Source organism: Nicotiana tomentosiformis, chromosome 9, assembly GCF_000390325.3.
Source record: "Nicotiana tomentosiformis chromosome 9, ASM39032v3, whole genome shotgun sequence".
Classification (NCBI taxonomy): Eukaryota; Viridiplantae; Streptophyta; class Magnoliopsida; order Solanales; family Solanaceae; genus Nicotiana; species Nicotiana tomentosiformis.
Window position 1 is genome coordinate 13,834,183 of NC_090820.1, and position 22,872 is coordinate 13,857,054.

The 22,872-nt window shown below is 39.8% G+C and overlaps 1 long non-coding RNA gene across 1 annotated transcript in view; it reads left to right on the forward strand.

The window, feature by feature from the left end:
* The window catches only part of LOC138899502 (uncharacterized), a 41,006-nt gene extending 25,206 nt beyond the window's left edge, over positions 1–15,800 (forward strand). The window contains exons 2-3 of the long non-coding RNA XR_011411194.1: positions 13,779–13,846; positions 15,615–15,800. This is a non-coding gene — a long non-coding RNA (uncharacterized lncRNA). The remainder of the gene's footprint in view (positions 1–13,778; positions 13,847–15,614) is intronic.
* Positions 15,801–22,872: the final 7,072 nt, after the last annotated feature.

Consider the following 22,872-nt stretch of genomic DNA (forward strand, 5'->3'; position numbering starts at 1 on the left):
CCTATACGGGTTTTCACCGATAAGACTCTCTCATTTCTTTTTTTCTTTTCTTTTCTTTCTTTTCTTTTTTTTACTAAGATACTGTATGCGGAAGGTTGCCCAACGCTCTTGGTATGGGGAATTCAAACATTCTCAAAGATCGATCAGAAGTTCCTAATAGGGAAAAGGCAAAAAGAACCTTGAACTGAATTACAACTTTTGTAGACGTTTTATAGGAAAAATCATAAAATAAAACAAACTTCTGCCCCAGTTTTGGAATATTGGGAATATGGATTTTTGTTGTGATGGGACCGAACCCAGGGTAAGGCTGCCTACGTATCCTTTCGGAATCAGATCGGACGTAGTTCAATGAACTCATAAGGTTTGTTGTTTGATCTTTTTTTTTCTTTTTTTTACAAGTACACGGGTTCCAAAATAGGGAAAATGAAGAAGACAAATACGGCTCAAAAGGTTTAACAAAAGGGTGACACCTATTTGGGATAGAGACCAATAATAACATTCGTCATTTCGATCTGAGAAAATAATGCATGAAAGTTCTGCAGTGGGTATATATCAAACGTAATATCTTTTTACTACATCTGCATTAATCGTCATGTCTGGTACCCGTCCTTCTTCATCTACCGAGTGCAAGGCCCCTTTTGGCAACACTTTCTTAATGATGTAGGGTCCTTTCCAGTTTGGGGCGAACTTTCCTTTAGCTTTTACTTGGTGTAGAAGAATGCATTTCAAAACGAGTTGCCCTACATCAAAGTGTCATGGACGCACTTTATTATTGTAAGCGCGTGCCATTCTTTGCTGGTATGATTGGCCGAAACATACTGCTGCTAGCCATTTTTCATCAATCAGCATCATTTGTTCCAAACGGGTCTTTACCCATTCTGTATCTTCAATCTCCGATTCCACAACGATTCGGAGAGAGGGAATTTCGAATTCGGTCGGTATTACAGCTTTCATTCTGTATACCAGCAGATAAGGAGTTACACCAACAGATGTGCGAGTAGTTGTGCGGTAGACCAAAAGAGCAAAAGGTAAACTTTCATGCCATTGTCGGGAACCTTGCATCATCATTCTAAGAATCTTCTTGATGTTCTTGTTTGCCGTTTCAACGACTCCATTGGCTTTAGGCCGGTAAGGGGTAGAATGGCGATGCACAATATTAAATTGCTCGCATACCTCCTTCATCAAATGACTATTTAGATTGGTTGCATTGTCAGTGATAATGGATTTTAGAATACCAAAACAACAGATAATGTTGGAATGAACAAAGTCTACCACTTCTTTCTTGGTGACTGCTTTGAAAGTGATGGCCTCTACCCACTTGGTGAAGTAATCAATTGTAACCAAAATGAATCTATGCCTATTTGAAGCCTTTGGCTCGATTGGCCCAATAACATCCATTTCGAAAGCAACAAAAGGCCAAGGAGAGGACATGGGATGCAACTCCGAAGGAGGAGAGTGAATCAGGTCACCATGGATCTGGCATTAGTGACACTTGCGAACAAAACTGAACCAATCTCGCTCCATTGTAAGCCAATAATACCCTGCTTGCAGAATCGTCTTCTCCAAAACTTATCCATTCATGTGAGGTCCACATAACCCCGAATGCACTTCACTTATGATCTGCTCAGCTTCTGTGGCATCTACGTATCTCAACAAGTTCAAATTTGGGGTCCTTTTGTACAAAATTTCCCTATTCAGGAAGAAACCGCCGGTGAGCCGCCTTATAGTTCTTTTTTGATCTCCCTTGGCATGCTCTGGGTAATCTCTTATTTTCAGGAATCATTTTATGTCATGATACCATGGTTCACCATCTAGTTCTGTCTCAATTGTATTGCAGTAACCGTGTTAATGCCGAACTTGGATTTCTAGTGGATCGATATGAGTGTTGCCCGGATAAGGGAGCATCGAGGCTAAAGTAGCCAAAGCATCGGCTAGCTCGTTGTGAAACCTAGGAATGTACCTGAATTCGATGGATTTGAATATTTTGCTCAGGTCTTGAACACATTGTCTGTATGGAATAAGCTTGATGTCTCGAGTCTCCCATTCGCCTTGGGTTTGCTTTATAAGCAAGTCGGAATCTACCATAACCAATAGTTCATGCACATCCAGATCGAGGGACATTTTCAAACCCATGATACAAGCTTCGTATTCTGCCGTATTATTGGTACAGAAGAACCGAAGTCGGGCCATTGTAGGGTAATGCTGTACAATAGGTGAGATGAGGATTGCCTCAATCCCAATTCCTTTGATATTGACAACACCATCAAAATACATTTTCCATACATAGTTGTCGTCCGTAACTACTTCCTCTATTGAGTTGACCTCTTTGTCTGGGAAGTATGTGCTAAGTGGCTTGCAATCATCATCAATTGGATTCTCTTCCAAATGATTGGCCAAAGCCTGTGATTTAATCGCGGTGTGAGTGACATAGACGATGTCGAACTCTGTGAGCAGGATTTGCCATTTTGGGAGCTTGCCAGTGGGCATTGGCTTTTGGAAGATGTACTTCAGAGGATCTATTCTGGATATGAGGTAAGTAGTGTAGGCCAAAAGATAATGTCTCAACTTCTGAGCGACCCAAGTCAAGGCACAACACGTCCTTTCTAAAAGGGAGTACTTAACCTCATAATTGGTAAACTTCTTGCTCAAATAATAGATTGCATGTTGCATCATGTTTCCCCAGAACGCATCCAAAGGAATTATCCATCACCGATAGATATAAAAATAAAGGCCTACCAAGTTCAGGTGGGACCAGTATAGGGGGTTTTGACAGATAATCTTTTATCATGTCAAAAGCATTTTGGCAATCGTCCGTCCACTTGATAGCAACATCCTTTTTCAGAAACATAAAAATGGGCTCACACGTGGTTGTGAGCTGAGCAATGAACCTACTGATGTAGTTCAACCTCCCGAGCAAACTCATGGCTTCCTTTTTGTTCTTCGGGGGTGGCAGATCTCGAATGGACTTTATCTTAGATGGATCCAATTCGATGCCTCTCCGGCTGACTATAAAATCGAGGAGTTTCCCAGATGGAACCCCAAATGCACACTTGGCTGGATTAAGCTTAAGGTCATACCTTCGAAGTTTTTCAAATAACTTTTCCAAATAGCACACGTGATCAGCCTGTGTCTTTGATTTTATGATAACATCACCGACATATACTTCAATCTCTTTGTGCATTATATCGTGGAAAATGGTAGTCATGGCCCTCATGTAAGTTGCCCCTGCATTCTTCAAACTGAATGACATGACCTTGTAACAATAAGTACCCCATGGAGTGGTGAAAATGGTCTTTTCTGCGTCATCCTCATCCATTAGAATCTGGTGGTACCCAGCATAGCAATCCATGAACGAATGTATCTCATGCTTTGCGCAATTATCTACAAGAATGTGGATGTTTGGCTAAGGAAAATTATCTTTCGGACTTGCTTTGTTCAGGTCTCTGTAGTCAACACAGACTTTAGTGTTTCCATCCTACTTTGGCACATGCATAACATTTGCCACCCAGGTGGTGTATCGGACAGCTTTGACCACATTGGCGCTTAGTTGCTTCATTATTTCCTCTTTGATTTTGTTACTCATGTCCGTTTTAAATTTTTGTTGCTTTTGTTGGACTGGTGGAAAATCAGGATACGTGGAAAGCTTATGAACCACTAGATCAACACTTAAACCCGGCATATCATCATAAGACCAAGCAAACACATCTCTGTATTCAAATAAAAGTTGAATCAAGGAATCTCTAGTTTTTTGTTGAGTGTGAGTGCTTATCTTTGTTTCTCTAGCTTCTTCCTGACTTCCGATATTAATTGGCTTAGTTTATTTGAGGCTGGGCTTAGTCTTGTTTTCAAATTGTTCCAACTCTCTTTTTATTTCCTCAACAACCTCATCTTCATCATACTCAACCTCTTGATGCATTATTTCGAAATTAGACAGCTTTTTAAGATCCGGACGTGAATTCCGCATCATGTCATGTTATTAAAGTCGGCATTAACAAAACTAAAATGGAAACAAAACGACATGAATTAGGATGCAGAATAACCTTGTCTCATCATAAGTGCAACCACCATTACAGATGTGGCAGAGAGACGAGGATGCAGAATGCGCTTTCCTTCCTCAACATGGTCCACAACAACCACTTCAAAAGCCTGATAGACAATAGACTCACATCCTTCCTTGGCCTCAATACACGGAATAAGCGGGTTATAAATGGATGACTCGTCTTCTCCGTGAACAATAATTTCTTGCCTGTCGTGTTCGAATTTGATCCGATGCAAGGTGGATGGCACAGCTCGGGCCGTATGGATCCATGGCCTTACGCGAAGAAAGTTATCAGAAGTTTCCATGTCCACTACCTGGAAGACAATTTCAAAATCAACCGACCCAATCGTCATGGTGAAGTTGATCTCCCCAATGGTATCTCTCGCTGAGCCATCAAAAGCCCATATGCAAACATTGCTGGGTCGGATTTTGTCTGTGTTGATCTTCATGCTTTGCAAGGTAGAGAGAGGGCATACATCTACACTCAAGCCTCCATCAACAATGACTCGCTTTACATAATGCCCCTCATATTTGACAATCAGGTGCAAAGCCCTATTGTGCCTGGCTCCCTCATCCGGAAGATCATCATCAGTAAAGGAGATTTTGTTCACCTCAAAAAATATATTGGTCATATTTTCTAACTGATTCACGGTGGTCTTCTCTGAGACATGTGCCTTGTTCAGGATTTTGATTAGTACACGGGCATGTTCTTCTGAGTGTATGAGCAAAGATAACAGATATATTTTTGCAGGAGTTTTTCTCAACTGGTCAATGATTGAGTAATCTTGAACTTTCATCTTTTTCAAAAACTCCTCCGCCTCTTCTTCCGTGACCGGGTTCTTTATTGGAATTTGGCCTTCTTTGATTTGCTTGGCCTTCCTCAACTCTTCTGGAGAGTAACACCTCCTCGGTCGAGTCAAACCTTCAGTTTCCCCCACTTCTTCTATGATTTCCTTGCCTTTATAGGTTACTACAGTTTTGTTATAGTTCAAAGGAATGGTTTTCGTGTTTGTCACACGGGGTTGTATGGCAGGCTTGATTATGATCGGCTCTGTTATACCCTTCGTACCGCCCTGATTTTGCTTTGTGATGGGATGACCTCCAAGGATATACAACTTTGGGCTTGGAACATTGGAGCGAACTTCCAACCTCGAGATTTTTGGAACAACTAAAGTTGCCTTCCCTGAGCTCTGGGCGCCTTTCACAATTAATGGCACATCTCGTCTTGGACTTACTTCCAGTCCTATTCCTTCTTGAATCGTTCCCACTATAATTTCTGCTCGGCCAACCGTCTTGTATTCTTGATCTCGGCCGATCATTCCCACAAAATGAACATCGTTGTGTGCTGGCAGTGGGTTGTTTGTAACATTAGGAGGGTCTTCGCCATTTGTTACCACAATCAACTTTTCCACGATGAGTCTTTCTATGGCTCTTTTCAGAGTCCAACAGTCATCAGTGCTATGCCCTGGGGCACCTGAATGATATTCACATCTAGCACTTGCTTGAAATCTATGTGAATCGGGATGCATATGGTGGGGAGAAATGGGTCCAATCACGCCCATCTGCTTTAGCTTCTGTAATAGACTAGAGTATGATTCGGCTAATGGAGTGAATGTTTCCACTGGCCTCTTCTCTCGACCATAATCCTGCTTGGGACGAGCATTGTAGGGTGCTCGCAAATTTTGCTGCTAAGGTCGGGGGATCCTTGGAGCTAGTGCCCGTACCTATTGATTGGGAGGCCGAGCATATGATTGAGCATTAAACACTGTATACTATGATGGGCCCACAGAGTATTGAGTAATTGGCGGGGGATAATAATGTTGAGGATAGCTAGATTGCCCCTGCTGAACTTGCGCATCAGGGTGCGATGCCCCTCTTTGAACTTCCCTGGATCCCGAAGTCATCATGGACCCTTCATCCCTCTTCTTTCTATTTGCCAAACTTCCCGACCCATTTTGGATAGCTTGGGTGGTGGCTTTGAGAGCCACTTGACTTACAATTCTGCCAGTCTTGAGGCCATTTTCCACCATCTCTCCTATTTTGATCGCTTCTGCAAAAGGTCTACCCATCACGGACATCATGTTTTCAAAGTAATCAGGCTCTTGAGCCTCTAGAAAAATAGTAATTAACTCGTGGTTATCCATGGGTGGCTTAACTCTAGCCTTTTGCTCCCTCCACTTGATTGCATACTCCCTAAAGCTTTCAGTCGGCTTTTTCTTCATATTGGATAGGGAATTGCGATCCGGCGCAATATCAATGTTGTATTGAAATTGTTTGACGAAGTCCTAGGCCATGGCATCCCAAACATGCCAGTGAGAGATATCTTGGTCAATCAACCATTCGGATGCTACCCCCATAAGACTTTCCCCAAAATAAGCCATCAGCAATTCTTCTTTCCCCCTACACCCCTCAGCTGGTTGCAGTACCTTTTTAAGTGGGCGATAGGGTCACCGTGTCCATCACACTTCTCAAATTTTAGGGTCTTAAACCCTGGTGGCAAATAGATGTGAGGGAACATGCATAAATCACTGAACGAAACACTTTTGTGACCACCTAGTCCCTATATGTTCTTTATGTTCTATTCAAGACTTTTCATTTTCCTGGCCATCTCATCCGGCTCAACCGTCTTGGCAGGCTTTTCATTTTCCACTAGTGACTCGTACTGAGGGGTCTGATTGTATGGAGCTGAGACACCGAAAGCCATATTTGGAGAGTAGTATTGGCCATCATAAGCATGAGATGGTGGCTCATTATTTGGCCTCATCACATGAGGTGGTGGAGGGATTGTGTATACCGGTGTGCCAGACACGACTAGAGGAGTGTTCCTGACCGGTGCGACTGGAGGTCGCACATTAGAGGTACTAGGAGCAGCATGGAGGATGTAGTTTGGCACATACCCTGGTGGTAGAATGTGATCGCTCATTGAATGGAGCGGTGGTTGAGTAGCCAGAGGTACAGTGGAAGTTTCCTCTGTGGGACCCTGGGTTGGATGCTGCCCAGAAACCCAAGCTTGATATACATCAGGGTGACCCTGGGGGTCGTCACTGACCAGCTTGATCTCATCATCGTTAGCCATTAATATCGTTCCCTTAGAGCTGGTAAAGTAATGATGTGTTGCCAGTTTCACCACAAACCAACCACCTTAAGCTTACTATATAAGAGGCAACAAACGTGTTAGGGTTAAGCATTTTACAGATACGAATCACACGTAAATATGCTATGCTCTTAAACTTATCACCATCTCTAACATGCTTTTGGAAGTCTTCATGTTTCATTTCGGCTTATAAGGCTGCTCCTCTTTTTTCGCTTTTCTTTTCACTCACCTTATTTTGATCCCTCATTTTAGAGTCATTGAAAATATTTGATCGAACCTTTTGGGGGTTGCCTACGTATCATGTCGCCGCATGAATCAGATCATTACGTAGTTCAGGGACATGCCAATTTTATTTAATACAAGACCTAAAAACAAAAATTTACATAAAGACAAACCTCTAAACAAGACCAGACTCGACTCAAAAACAGACGTTTTTAAGATGAAAAGCGAAATAACAAGACTCAACACACCAAAAGACACTCACAGACTCAATGACAATAAATGAACAATCAAAATGGACTGTCAAGTAAAAGAGACTCTGAACTTTGCAGGAGAATCCAACGGCATCACTATAGTCAAGGCACTTATTCCTGCGGCTGACCCCCAACATCACGATATATCCTCTCTAAGTCTGCAGATATATGACAGGCCAACGTTCATTGATACTTCTGCAAACCGCTAAGGCGTCATTCCCTGGAAACTCCTGCAAGCTCGGGAGGTGTATGTGGCTACCTCGAGGATCTTTCCCTTAATATATTCCTAAGCCAAATGCAACTCTTGATTTCGTTGACCACATGTCTCAGCTAGATCCAGCCCATCATGCACGCGCTCTAAGGCCATATCTCTCTGGCACCAAATTTCTAGATCATACTTTGGTAGTGATGTATTTCTATTTCAAACTCCGCGATCTGGCGTGTCACGCCCCAAAACCGAGAAGCACGATCGGCGCTCATTCGAGTGAACCCGACCGAGCAAGCCTGTTAGATTTCCTTCTATCCAAACCCATCCACAAATAGAGATAATGCATATTTTCATTAACTAGACACAACATGAACATGTATACAATACCAATTCATTACCAATAGTTTTCATCATTTTTAAAGTCTCAAATGGAACAAGTAATACAACTACAACATAACATAGTTTGTCTTTCCCAGCACCAATACATAACCTACACTATGTCTACGGAGCCTCTATAGATAAGGAAGAGTACAATGATAATGCCGGCAACAAGGCCCCTGGTATACCTCAAACACAATACATAAGGAATAAAAGATACATGACCCATGTGGAACCACCTGCATCCATTTAAAGATGCAGCGCCCCCGGCAAAAGCGACGTTAGTACCGTCGAATAGTACTAGTATGAACACCAAACACCAATTTAAGAATTTAAAAATACAATATAAATATGATGAATCAAGGCGACAATAGCATGATATAGCTAACCGTTTAAACCAGAGCAAGCTTATTAAGAGCTATCAATATCATTTATAGGATTTAAGACTAGATCCTATGTTACCATCCTCATACAAAGCGGCCTCGCCGCCTCACCTGATGAATGCAGGTGGAGGTGTAAGTACAATACCACAACTCTACTCAAGTGGCCCGTCCGCCTCACCCCAATATGTGCGGGTGGATGTATAACCTCAGTACTAAGAACCTACACAAAGCGGCTATGCCGCCTCACCCCAATGTATGTGGGTGGAAATACATCAACGATACCAATACCTACATAAAGCGAGTATGCCACCTCACCCCAATATATATATGGGTGGTGATGTAACAACAATACCAAAGCTATACACAAAGCGGTCGTACTGCCTCACCCCAATGTATGCGGGTGGAGGTGTAATCCCACAATACCATAATCCCTACACAAAACGGTCATGCTGCCTCACCCCAAAATATATGGGTGGAGGTGTGTCACAATCACAATCTCTGCACAACTTTGCATAATAACTTCCACATAAATCACGACTTGAAATTATAACATGTGCATACACAATCCATATTTTTGGAACACATCCTCAACTTATAATGTAATATGATAAGAGCATTTGAAACACGAATTGAACGTATATCCTTATCACAAAACTTATCGTAATACTCGATTTGTCATCAATATCTTGGAACTTTCAAAGATAATGGGGATTCCAGTTCTTAAAGAAGAGTTTAGCCAACATACCTCACTTGATCTTCCTTACACTCTAAATATTTCGGAATTCTTAGCAACTTCAATATATTTTAGAAATATAACAAGTTAAACCAAAATTAAGAAGACGATCATGGTTTTAGCTCATTTGAGCATTTTATTAAACACTAGGTGTGCATAAAGTTTTAAGGTCCTTTTTATGGAGAATTCCATCATCCCACAACCCAATCTTTACCATTTTTAGCTCAACAATCTTCATACACCCTTTGATAACAAATGCATGTAAAATAAATAACTCTCATGCCCAAAATTATCTTGCTAATTACCCACTTCTAGACAAAATTCGAAATTGAGGGTCAGGGTGTAGAATCGTACCTCTAGGATGAAGACCTAGTGAGTTTCCATTCTTAGTCTTCCAAAACTTGAGCAAAGATTGAAGAACAATTATTGAAGAATACTTTCTCACTCTAGGGCACTCTCTCTCATTCTAAAATGTCAGATTATAGCTCAAAAATGACCCAAAATATTTATTTAACGAAGTAGGGTCGGGTTTTTAAAACCCAAAAATAAAGCTCCGAAACAGGTTATGCGGTCGCATATGCGACCACATAATAATTATGCGGACCACATATCGGTCGCATAATTGGTGTCCAAAACGACCAAAAATTTGTCCGTGTCTTCGGTCACTGTGCGGTCCGCATAACTGTTATGCGGTCGCATAGTCAACCGCATAATTGCTTCCAACTGGCCCAATTAACTACCTCACTCTACAGCCATTATGCGGTCCGCAGAGTGATTCTGCGGTCGCATAATTGGACCACAGAAATGCATTTCATTGACAAATATTTTCTTTTACTTTTCGGTGCATTGTTCAACCCAAAGAGTCCGAGCCGCGGCGAGCACGAAAGCCTAATTCGGCACCACGAAATATTATTTTCTTTTTGCAATTTTTTTACCGGGCTTTACACTTAAGTGCTTCGAAATGTTCCAGGGTGTTACATGGCACTCCTTGCTTGACTCAACTCCCCCTATCTGATCCTTCAGACCTTGGATTAATGGAGCAAAACTTTTGCGCTCATGATCCCAGACCACCTTAAATTGGGCTTCTCTTTCTTCTTGTTGTTGAGCGGTAATGATCACTTTTTTCTGTCTAAATTGAGCTTTGAGTGCTCGCCTCTCTTGTGCCCACTGAGCCTTTTCCCACTCGAAATCAGCCTGTTATATGTCTGTGGCTTTTTCCAGAATGCCCTTATCTTCTTGTAAGATGTTAATACGGGATTGGTACTCTTGCGCCACTTCCCTTCCGGTTTCTCTAACTCTGGCCTTGATATCTTCCTCCCAATCAAATGCATTCCGTATGGCTCTTTCTGGCCTTTGCTCTGGGATAGCCTGGTCATGAAACCACTCAAGGTATGCGAAGCTTACCTCCCCATGTTCACGATCAGCTACCATCTTGTCCAAGTCGGAAAATCGACCACCGAACCAAACCTTTTGTGTATATGTCTCCCTTGGAAGTTCCTCTCCCTTGAATTCCCACACAAACAGACGTATGTCTTCAATTGGGGGCCTCTTTTGCTCTCTCCCAAGCTGGCGCATGACACATAGGGGTGCGTAGGGTTGGAAGCCTCTGAAACCCATGAGTATAAAGAACGAGAGATACGTCGACATATGCATGACCCTAGCAGAAGGGAACCAATAATAGTTCCAAGTGATTTTATCAGCACTTAAAGAACCAAGTAATGTTTGCCAGGCCCTCACCCCCTATGGAAGATTACAATTCGCTGCTCTGTTTGGGTGATATCCAATGTAATTTAGCCAATTATCATTGAAATTTACTACTATTGGATGATGATAAAGGTGCTTTATGAACCACATCTGCAGCAAAATGTTGCATCCCTCGAAGTAATCTTTACCCTCTTGGCAATGGGTCAAAGTTCGAAAATATCTCCCAGAATCATGGGAAGAATGGTATGATCCATGCTACTTTGCAAATACGAGACTACCGTAGCCAATCGAATTCTGATGCGCCCACCACGCTCTGGAAAAACCATGGCCCCCAAAAATGAACGCGAAGATTCTCAACTCCCTCCATGCGTCGTAACTCAATTGGTTGACAAATTTTGTGCCCTAGAAGTTCTCAAACCCTTTCTCGTCCCAAAATCTATCATAGAAATACTCCAGCGGAACCCAACCTTCATCCAAGCAACCCATTGGAATTCGACGGAGGCATAACTTTTTCAAAAAGTTGTTCACACCAACTTTTCTCAGAGCAACAGGCTTTTTCCCAAGAAGGTCTCTCCCCAATCCGGTAAACCCACCTAATTCTTCCAATGTAGGTGTCATTTCAAAATCTTTGAACCTGAAGACATTGTTTACGGGGTCCCAAAAACCCACTAGGGACTCGATTAAATCTCTGTTAGGCTTAATTCCCATGATGTTTGTGAGGAGCCCGAGGTGCTTAAATACTTTATTCCGTTCCCATGTAGCAAAACTAAGCCACCAATTACGAAGACTACTCGGGGTCTTATCTCTGATCAAGAACATAGGAGGTGTCTCGTCCCTTACCCTTTTCTGACTGCTTATTTGTGGAGAACTCATGGTGAACCTAAGAATAAGATAAAAGGGGGTCATGACTTACCTAAACTATATGCAAAAGATAAAAAAGGATTAAGGCTCGATTTTTTTTTTTGAAATTAGCCAACACAAAAGATGAAATGATAAAAGTAGAAAAATTGGCTATTATTACGAAAACAACCCTATGATACTTCCATGGAAGGCTTAAAGAATGTCTCGGCAAAAACGGTCAAATATAGGGACAAAATGATAAAAAGTAGATAAAATAAATTAAAAGGCTATTTTTATGAAAACGGCCCTTCGGTACTCCCGAGGGAGGTTCAAAGGCTTTCTTGGCAAAAACGCCCGGAATACGAGAGACAAAATAGTAAAAGGTGACAAAAATAGCTTCTTTTTGTTTTTTGAAAAATGTGGGCTGAACCCGATGGAGGTTGCCTACGTATCTCACATCCGGTGAGAATCAAACCTGCATAGTTCGGTGATATAATGACCCGGCCGGTCTTTTTGAGAATTTAAATCCCGTCCGGTAGCATAAGGCCCCGAGCAACTTCGTATTATGTGCCTCGACTTACGTGCGTGGTTGAATTCAATTACCGAGTGATTCAGAGTGATTTGGGACACTTATCCCTAAAACGGAAGCTTAAATTTTAGGATTTTAACTGTAGTCGGAACTATATGAAGACGACTTCGGAATGGAGTTCCGTCGGTTTCATTAGATTCGTTGGGCATTTTGTACTTATGAGCGTGTCTGGACTGTAAATTCGAGGTATGTAGCTGATTTAGGCTTGAAATAGCGAAAGTCAAATTTTTGGAGATTTGGACCGGAAGTGGACGTTTTGATATCGGGGTCTAAATGCGATTCCGAGAGTTAGAAAAGCTCCGTTATGTTATTTGGGAATTTCCTGCAAAATTTGACGTCATTCCGGGTTGATTTGATAGGTTTCGGCACGGGTTTTAGAAGTTAAAAGATTTAAAAATTTATAAGTTCGATTCATGGTGCGATGCGTGGTTTCAACGTTAGTTGATGTGATTTGAGGGCTCTACTAAGTTCGTATGGTATTTTAGGATTGGTTGGTATGTTTGGTTGAGGTCCCGGGAGCCTTGGGTGAGTTTCGGGTGCTTAACGGATTAAAAGTTTGATTTGTGTTACTGCTAAGTCTTCAGGCTTCTGGTATTTTCGCACATGCGGAGAGGCAAGCATAGAAGCGGAAAAATGGAGGAGTGCCAGGGGTCGCAGGTGCGAGGGAAATTCCGCATCTGCGATGCCCGCAGATGCGATAGTTGAGGCACAAGTGCGAGAAGAGCTGGACATGACAGTCTCCGCAGGTGCGGAGAATTTGTGCTCATCAGCGGCTCCGCAAAAGCGGATTTTGGCACGCAGAGGCGAGAGAAAGTGCAGGTGCGATTTGGACGTGTGCACCTGCGGTCGTGCAGATGCGGCTAATTATGTCGCAAGTGCGGTCACGCCTGGGCAGAAAAGAGAAATTCGAGGGTTTGGTTTCATTCTTCGTTTTTGGAGTTGAGAGCTCGGAATTTGGCAATTTTTCGAGGGATTTTCAGATGAAGCTTTGGGGTAATGATTCCTAACTCATTTTTGGTTGTATTCTATTAATCTATAGTTGTTTTCTCCATTTAGTTTCTGATTTTTAGGGCTGAAATTGGGAAAAATTGGAAGAACTTTTTCAATAAAGATTTAGAGTTTTGAAAGGGGATTTGTGGTCGGATTTGAGTAATTCTTATATGGTTGGATTCGTGAGTGAATGGATGTTCATATTTTGTGATTTTTACCCGATTCCGAGAGGTTGACCCGGGTCGACTTTTTAGGGAGAATTTTGGAATTTTTATTAAAATATTGATTTCATTGATTAGATAAGTCTATTATTATTGTATTCATGTTATGGAATTGTGTTTGGCTAGATTTGGGCCATTTGGAGCCGGATATTCATGGAAAGGCATTGTGACCGATTGTTTGAGCTTGGTTCGAGGTAAGTATCTTGCCTAACCTTGTGTGGGGGACTTCCCCTTAAGATTTGAGTCTTCTACGTTGATTGTAGTCCGTGTACACGAGGTGACGAGTGCGTGCACAGACTTATTTGTGGAAAGTTGGCCTTTTAGGGTTCTTAGGTCCTTGTATTCATTGAATATGCAGTTGTTCTTGTTATGATTATATATCTTAATTACTAGATTCATATCTACCTGCTTAATTAGAATCAATTGCTTCATGACCCACTGTTATTGTTACTTGATTCATATGTGCCTTAACTGAAACTGTTATCTCTTTTATAGCCATGCTATCTTTTCATAACTGCTTATCTTTATTTGGAATTTATATTATTTCATCCTATAATTGTTCAGTCTTAATTGAGGTTATGATCATTTTTTCGCTGCTTATCCTTAATTGAATTATTGAATATCCTTCGTAATTTCCTCAACCTTAAAAGAAGTTTAGATATCCTATATCTTAGTCTACTTGTTTTATTTGGCATTATTTGATTCGTGTTAGCTTCCCTGTTGTTGAAGTGTATATTGTGGGATCGTTGCTACATATTAGTTCTCCCTTTGTTGAGCTGTTCTCTTTACGCCTAGCATTCTTTACTGTGGTTATTCCTTGTGAATTGGTTCAACCGTTTCTTTGTGAATTAAAGTTCTTGAGTTGATTTACTTGTCGTACTTTGTATTATTGTCATTTTTGTTGTTGTACTTATTGTGGTGATGCACGAGGTTTCTACCGTGCGGTTGTTATTATTGTGATGCACGAGGTTTATGCCGTGTGGTTGTTATTATGGGGTTGCACGAGATTTATGTCATGCTATTGTTACCATTGATTATTTGCACACGCGGCGTGACAAGGCGAGATATGTATATATATATATGTGGGTTGCACATGTGGCAAGACAAGGTGGGAACATTATTATACATGTGTGGCGAGACAAGGCGGGCATTTATGATACTATTGCACACGTGGCAAGACAAGGTGGGTTGTGTCAGGGATTGATTTGTGATGATTTGTGGTCTGGGGGCATTCTTGTTGTTGATATTTGTGAAGTGGTATACATACCTGTGTGAGCTTTATCTTGTAAAAGCTGTGAGAAAATATTCTACGTGTTGTCCGTTCTTTTTCCTTATGCTTATTTGTTGATATGGACTATGGTAAGACACTTGCACAAGCATACACGTAGTTAAGCACTCTTATCGGATAAGAGGTGTTCTTGATATTGTTGAGCATAGAGGCTCACCCTTGTTTACTTGTCTTCTATGTGAGAATGGCTCTATCGGCACGTGAGTCGTCAGTGCGGTTATGAGATGTTATGAGGGCACATGATGCTAAGTGTTAAAGTTCAGGTATTGAGACCCGTGAGTTGTGATTTGTCCGAGGTTCGGTACCTCGTGGTGTTGTTGGCTAAAACCTGATGTAAAAGCGATTGTAGTTACTGAGTTATTACTTGTCCTTGTTGTATTCGTGATTTCGGATTTAGGTTGTGTTCCATTCACTTTGTCTGCGTCATTTTCATGATATTCCGCTGATACTTGTTGTTTTCTTGCTTTAATGCCATTATTGTATGGTGAGCCATATTGCATAGTTTTTATGTAGACATCATACTTCTGTTATTCATGTACTTATATCTGTTCAGTTTATTAGACCAGTGGGTGTCTTGACTGTTCCTCGTCACTACTCCACCGAGGTTAGTCTTGATACTTACTGGGCACCGCTGTGGTGTGCTCATGCTACTCTTCTATACATTTTTTGTGCAGATCCAGGTACTTGTTCGTTAGCTAGCTGTATGGACTGTTGCTATGGAGACTCAGGGTAAACCTGCTGCTGCGTTCGTAGGCTTCGGAGTCACCTTCAAATTTTCGTTTTGCACTGTTTATTCTTATTTCTGGACAGTTGTATTTAGAAGTTTTCTAGCGAACACTCTGTAGAGCTTATGACTTGTACTACCGGTTTTGGAAATTGTAAGAGATTTCTATTTAACTTGTTAGATATTATTTAAATAGTGTTGTTTCAATTAATGTTAGGCTTACCTAGTCCCTAAGACTAGGTGCCATCACGATACCAAACGGAGGGAAATTTGGGTCGTAACAGGTGAAATAGAGTATTTTTCTCTTTTGATTTTTATGAAAATTAATCTTTACACCTCACGCCAAACTACTACAAAAATCTCAAAAAAAGAATTATTTGTACTAAACTGGGAGAATAATTTTTTTATTTTTATTTTTATTTTTTATTATTCAGCCCAACTAATTTTCTAAAGCCGATCAATAATGCAAGCAAGTCTTCGAAATGATGAAACAAGTAACACATAAGTGAACATGATGGTTTCAAAGAGGATATCTGTCTTATACGGACCCGGCCCCTGTGCCGAGCTTCGCTAAGTCAAATGCATGTGATGCAAATAAAGCGAACCTACTAGGGATATCCGGCATGAGGTTTGTTCTTCTAGGTTTAAATCCTATTGGAGAAGGTATCTAGACTGGCTTACTCAAGCGGACAACTCGAGCCGAGTAGGGTCAGCGTACCAGTAGCATTGCTTTCCGGCTTAGCTGGTGGTGCTCCCCGCCTAAAATATGTGTGACTAAAAATCATTCACCGGGTGACAAGCACCTCGGCTATCTCAAAGAAAGTGGGCTATGTCAAGCAAATGCCCAATTTTTATTTTCAAGATGACTCAGAGGGGGTGCGTGAGAAGACAGTTTATATGTACAGTTCAACAATATCAAAGCGGTAAAAAACGAACAAGTAGCACATTAGGCACAAATAAATCGCAATATATACAAAATTAATAAAGCCAAATAAAAAGTCAACATGCGCAAGCTCGAATTCTGGTCTTCCTCAGCAGAGTCGCTAGAGCTGTCACACCCCTTTTCTACCCCTCAAAAAGATATGTATATGAATTATTGTGGGTTAAAGAGTTTTTCCAATTAAAGTGACAAACTTGAATATGGATTATTTTATTTACAGAGTCGCCACTTGGAATTGAGTTTTTGGGTGTTCCAAATCACCTTTTATTTAAATTCCTAGTCAAAGGAAGGTTTGACTCTACTATTATTGGTATGCGAAAAATAAAGTCCGGGTAATGAATTCCATTGATCGGGAAGAAGGTGTAAGGCATTCCCCGAGTCTTGTGGTTCTAGAACGGTCGCTTTATTGACTATATTTGGCTTGACTTAATTTTGGATAAAACTGCAATTTATATGATTTTTATGTTTTACATATCCACTTCTATTTCATGATTATTAAAAAACAAAATTGGATAATATTACACTGTCATAACCACGCTACGCAAGCGAATGCGTGATCGAAAAAATAAAATTAATTAACTTATCATAATTGCGCCTCACAAGCAGATCCGAAATCATGACAATCAATTATTTGTGGTACTTTTGAGAAATTACTATATTTGAAAATATTATTTCTTGAAAATTATTAAAAATCAACTATCGCGCTACGCAAACGAATCCGCAATTTTAGCAAAGGATTAATTAAATTAAAAATTAACTAAAACTTGAGATTATTAAATTAATTTATTGAATGTTAAACATCACGCTACACAAACGATTCCGTGAAGTTACAGCATGCCTACTAATTGCCTACCGTTTAAATTAATTATAAAAGAGACTAAGTTATCTCATAAAAGAAAAATCTGATTTTTATCGAGGTTAGTTGACTATATATATATATATATATATATATATATATATATATATATATATATATATATATATATATAAAGTTGGGCCAACGTATCAATTTTTAAAAAAATGGGTAGCTTTAGAGATTTGGCTATTACAGGGCATTGATTCATTAAAGAATGGGAAGCTAGTGGACTAAAATATTATTGGCCTAGCTGGAATTACTAAAATATATGGGCTAGCTGAATTATTATTAAAAACGGGCCAATGAAATGGATTCATTTGGCCCAATTAACTATATAGAAGAAGAAGGGCAATTTTGTTGTTTAAAGGTAAATGGGCCAGCTTTTATTTGATTCAATAAGGCCCAGGCTATGTACAATCTTAGCTCTTTACTTAGTTTGCACTCATGATCACTAACTACATAGTCACAGATGTATAAACACCCACTTTACAAAAATAGCCACTTTTGCAAATCCGGCAAAATAGTCAGATTCACAAGGATATCACTACAGCATTCCTAGAAACATATATTGGCAGTGTAATTTCAGCAACTAAAACGAAATCATGCTATGTGACATACCCCTAAAGTCATTCATCGCATACTTAACATTGTTACTCGGATACAATAGCTTGAAAACGTACTGAAAAACCCATAAACGACTTGCATATCACTCTCAAAAACCCATAACTTGATATTCAAGTATTATAAAGGACTATATTCACATTATTACATGCTTGATACATAACAATAACATCCAAGCTCTTTTGCTATCAAACTATCATCACATCAAACACGTTTAAATAGTGCAACATGTTCAAGTTGTTCCTATTGCTGAGAAGATATACATTACGAGTCTTAAAGGATTACCTGGATAGCAGAAAAATAAACAGTAGTAAGGTGAGCAGAAACAACAGTAGAAATAACAGAAAAATAGCAACAACCAGCAGTAAATCAGTGTTAGAAGCAGCCCAGAAAATCCCGCGAATACACTTAAAACTAGTAACTAACAAACTTAGAATTGCTCTATTTTCTGAATAATTTTTCACTCTAGGAGTCACTCACAAAGCTCACAAATTTCAGCTTACTAAAGTATTCAGCTGCTGATTTTTTGTTCAAAGATGTGTGTTCAAGCAACTCTCAAGATGTTTTCTTCCCTTTTTTTTCTAAGTGATAGAGTGTGTGTCTTTTATAGGAGAAGAAACCAGGCATTCATGATTAAAAATTAGACTTTTTTGACAGATATTTCCACAAAATCTGCTCTAAAATTCAAAGGGCAATACTTTCTTGTTCAATCTTGTCCAAAATAGAGTATTTCAACTAAAATCTGCTATTCACTATTCAAAGACAGACTTTTGTTCAAAAACTGTCCAAAAGTCCATGTTTTCTTACCAAACAAATGGCTTTTGAGTTTTATATCCAAAAAAACTCTGAAGCAGTAAATAAGCAATCAAATAAGTACCCTATACTTTCAAGTATTCCTTCACTACCTCACTTTTATCAATACAAAACTATTGTACTACTTCAACAAATGCAAAAAAAAAAAAATAGAAAATTTAGCATTTCAAACTTTAAAAACTAATGCTAAAATAATTAATAAGAGACAAAATAAAATCTGAAAAAATAAAAAATAAAATAAAAAAATCAGCCATGAAAACAAAGAGAGAGAAAAATAAGTATTTTTATCATTTCACAATTTAAGTGGCCGAAACAATGGTGGTATGCCAAGCGATGGCATTTGGGGAGGTCACCGGAATTTGGCCGGATATTTGGTCGCCGGATTTTTGGGATGGAATTTACATCAATAGGTAGGTCTTGAGGAGCTCTATCCGTTGATGTAGGTATTGTAGGGTGGTAGTGGCCGGAGCTTCAAGAATTTGGGCAAAAAAGTGGCAGCTAAAGTTTTCTAGATCTAAAATTCAAGGAGTTTGAGGGGTTTTTGAAGGAATTAGTTTGGAGATATGGAAAGAGGAGGTTGTGGAGATTACATGGTGTGAATTTGGGGGTATTTGGAGGTGGTCCTACGCCGATGGGTGATTTCCGGCGGCGGAGAGAGAGAGAGAGAGAGAGAGAGAGAGAGAGAGAGAGAGAGAGAGAGAGAGAGGAATGAGGAATAAGAAAGGAATTATGGGGGAAATGGGGGCAAAATTTTAGCATTTCTAAGTCTTAAATACCTAGTTGGGAGATTAATTATAGACCATTGGGTAAGGGAGAGATGAATGGATGAGATTTAATCTTGATTCACTTAATGAAACGACGTAGTTTCATGATGAAACTACGCCGTTTTGGACGAAGTCTTGGCCAGCCATTTTGGACTGGGTATGGCCGAATTGGGCTCAAAATATGGTCCAATTTTGGCTCAATTTTATTTAAAATACACTAGCCCAATCCCTTTTTCCTCTAATGAAATTATAGTCTTATTTAGTCCTAAAGAAAATGTACAAGTAGAAAAAAATCGTTTTGGTATATATAATTTAAAGATGCAAACTAAAATATACAAATAAAAGGTAAAAAATATTTTTGGTACTTTTTAATTAAGGAATTCACATAAAAATGCGCAAATAAATTCAAAAAAAAATAAAAAATAGCTAAAATCATCCAAAAGTTTATAATTATTATTATTACTATTTGTTTTGGGAAGAGCGTGCAAAAATTAGGTATTCACAACTCATATGCCCGCCACCACTGGTGGGCTGCTCCTCTAAACTGGAATGTCGTGAAAGAAACCCCACTGGAATTCACAATACCCATAGTACGAAGGATACGGTGACATTCCTCCAGAAAACCCTAAGCATCCTCTGAAGGTAAACCGCTGAAAGTGGGAGGGTGGTACTTCTTGTACCTCTCGAGCCTGAGCTGCTCCCCCTCTGAAGCTGTTATCCTAATCTCAGGCCGAACTAGGACAACTGGCTGCACTGGTATAACCTCTGGGGCATGGTCAACTTGGGCCCGTGGCTCTGGAGTACGGGCGGCGGGAGTCTGCGCTCCTCCCCGGCCTGAGATATGGCAGGAGCAAGTAAAATTAACCCTGCCTGAGTTAGAGTGCCAAACATGCTCAAAACCTGGGCAAGAGTCTCCTGAAGTGCAGGGGTAGTAACAAGTGTCTCAGGTGCTTGTTCTCCAACTGGAGCTACTCGTGGCTCTGCTGCAGCAGCTCGTGCAGGTGCTCTGGCTACACCGCGTGGTCTTCCTCGGCCTCTACCCTGACCCCGGCCTCTTGCAGCTCCAACAGGGGGCGCGGGTGTCTGATCATCGGATCCAGTTGTGCGTGTCCTCACCATCTGTGAAAGAATAGAAAGATAATGGTTTAGAACTTTGAAGTCAACAGTGTGCACGATAAGGAATCAAAGAAGTGAATATTTTCCTAACAGTTCCATAGCCTTCTGAAGATAAGTACAGACGTCTCTGTACCGATCCGCAAGACTCTACTAAACCTGTTTGTGACTCATAACACCTATGAACCTAGAGCTCTGATACTAACTTATCACGACCCCAAATTCCCTTCTTAGGAGGTCGTGATGGCACCTAGTCTCTAAGACTAGGTAAGCCTATCAATGCGGAATAATAATAGATATCTGAAATAAATAAACTACAAATCAAATAATTACAACTCCCAAAACCCGATAGAAATAAGTCACAAGCTTCCAAGAATTTATCCTCAATGTCTCTATATATATCAAGGTCTAAAGAAAATAAGGAAGCAACATGATAATGATAGAATGGGACTTCGGAGTCTGCGGACGCTGGCAGATATACCTCGAAGTATCCGTACACTGGTAACTCACTGATGTCTGGGCTGGTAAGATATACTTGGATCTACATAAAAAAGATGTGCAGAAACGTAGTATGAGTACACCACAGCGGTACCCAGTAAGTGCCAAGCCTAACCTCAGTAGAGTAGTGACGAGGTCAGGTCAGGCCCTACTGGAAAAATAAATAATGGCATGGTAAAATGTTTAACAATATAATAAGATAAAATGACAATGGAAATGAGTCAAGTAGTATGTTACCATTAAATGACACCAAATAATGGCAATTAATACCTCGCGGAAACAAAACAGAATTCTTTTCAACTTTAAGAAAAATCACAACAATAATCAAAGACAACTACGGCCATAAATCAATATCAACAAAGGCACTCCTGAGGTACCGCCTCATAGTCCCAAATCATAAATAAATTCACAATATATCATTTTCTTATATCACCACGGGAGCCTTCACATTTAATTTTAAAGAAAAATATTTTTTTTCGAAATAGCATCCCGCGTTTTAGCCACCCTTATCACACCGCATGACTTCTAGTAGTTTTTTCTACTAGTCACGCGTATCAAGCCACCCTTATCTCACTGTATATGTTTCAATACCAGACCTTATACCACCGCATGCGTATCAATATCACAATAAATCACAATTTGCACCTCAAGTGCCCAATATTTTGATTTGTCAAAATAAATCAACAATAATATTTTTCCATAATAAAGAGCTCACGACTCATGCCAAAATAATCCAACAATAATACTTTTCCACAATAATGAGCTCACGGCTCCATCACAATGAGCACGAAAATCTCACAAAATATTCGGGAATAAATAACTCGACAAAATAATATTTCAAAATTTTAATACGTTGCTTCAATCCGAAATTTAAATTGTCAAATAATTCATATTAATAATATTTAATTTAAAGAAAATCACCCTTCAAATAATGTACAGAATAAAAGAAACCAAGTTTCAATTAAACAGGTAAAATAATTAGTAGGAAAAGGTCAAGCAAATTTAAAGTATAAACATTTAAATCAATGATGAAGAATATAACAAGGTAAAATTATTTAATTAATATGCAACAACGATCTACACAATTTAAAGATATAATGTTTTACATTTAGCCCGTATACATACTCATCACCTCGTGTACACGACTTTCAACACATTTTAATTTATCACTTCAATACCAATCTTAGGGAAAATTTCCCCCACACAAGGTTAGACAAGTCACTTACCATCACTTGCTCCAATTTAATCAAGTAGTATACCTTTTCCTCAATTTTTCGACTTCGATCGACTCGAATCTAGTCATAGTTAATTCAACACAGTCAACAAAAATTATAAAATCAATTTCATAAGAAAATACTATATTTTTCAATAAAAATCCGAAATTAACTCAAAAATTGCCCGTGGGGCCACGGCTCGGAATCTGGCAAAAGTTACGAAATATGAACGCCCATTCAACCACGAGTCTAACCATACAAAAATGACTAAATTACGATAATAATTCGACCCTCAAATCCTCAAATCTATCCAAGAGGGTTTTCAAATATTTCCAACTTAAATCACCAATTAATTGTTAAAAACAGTGATGAATTCGGGTAATCTAACC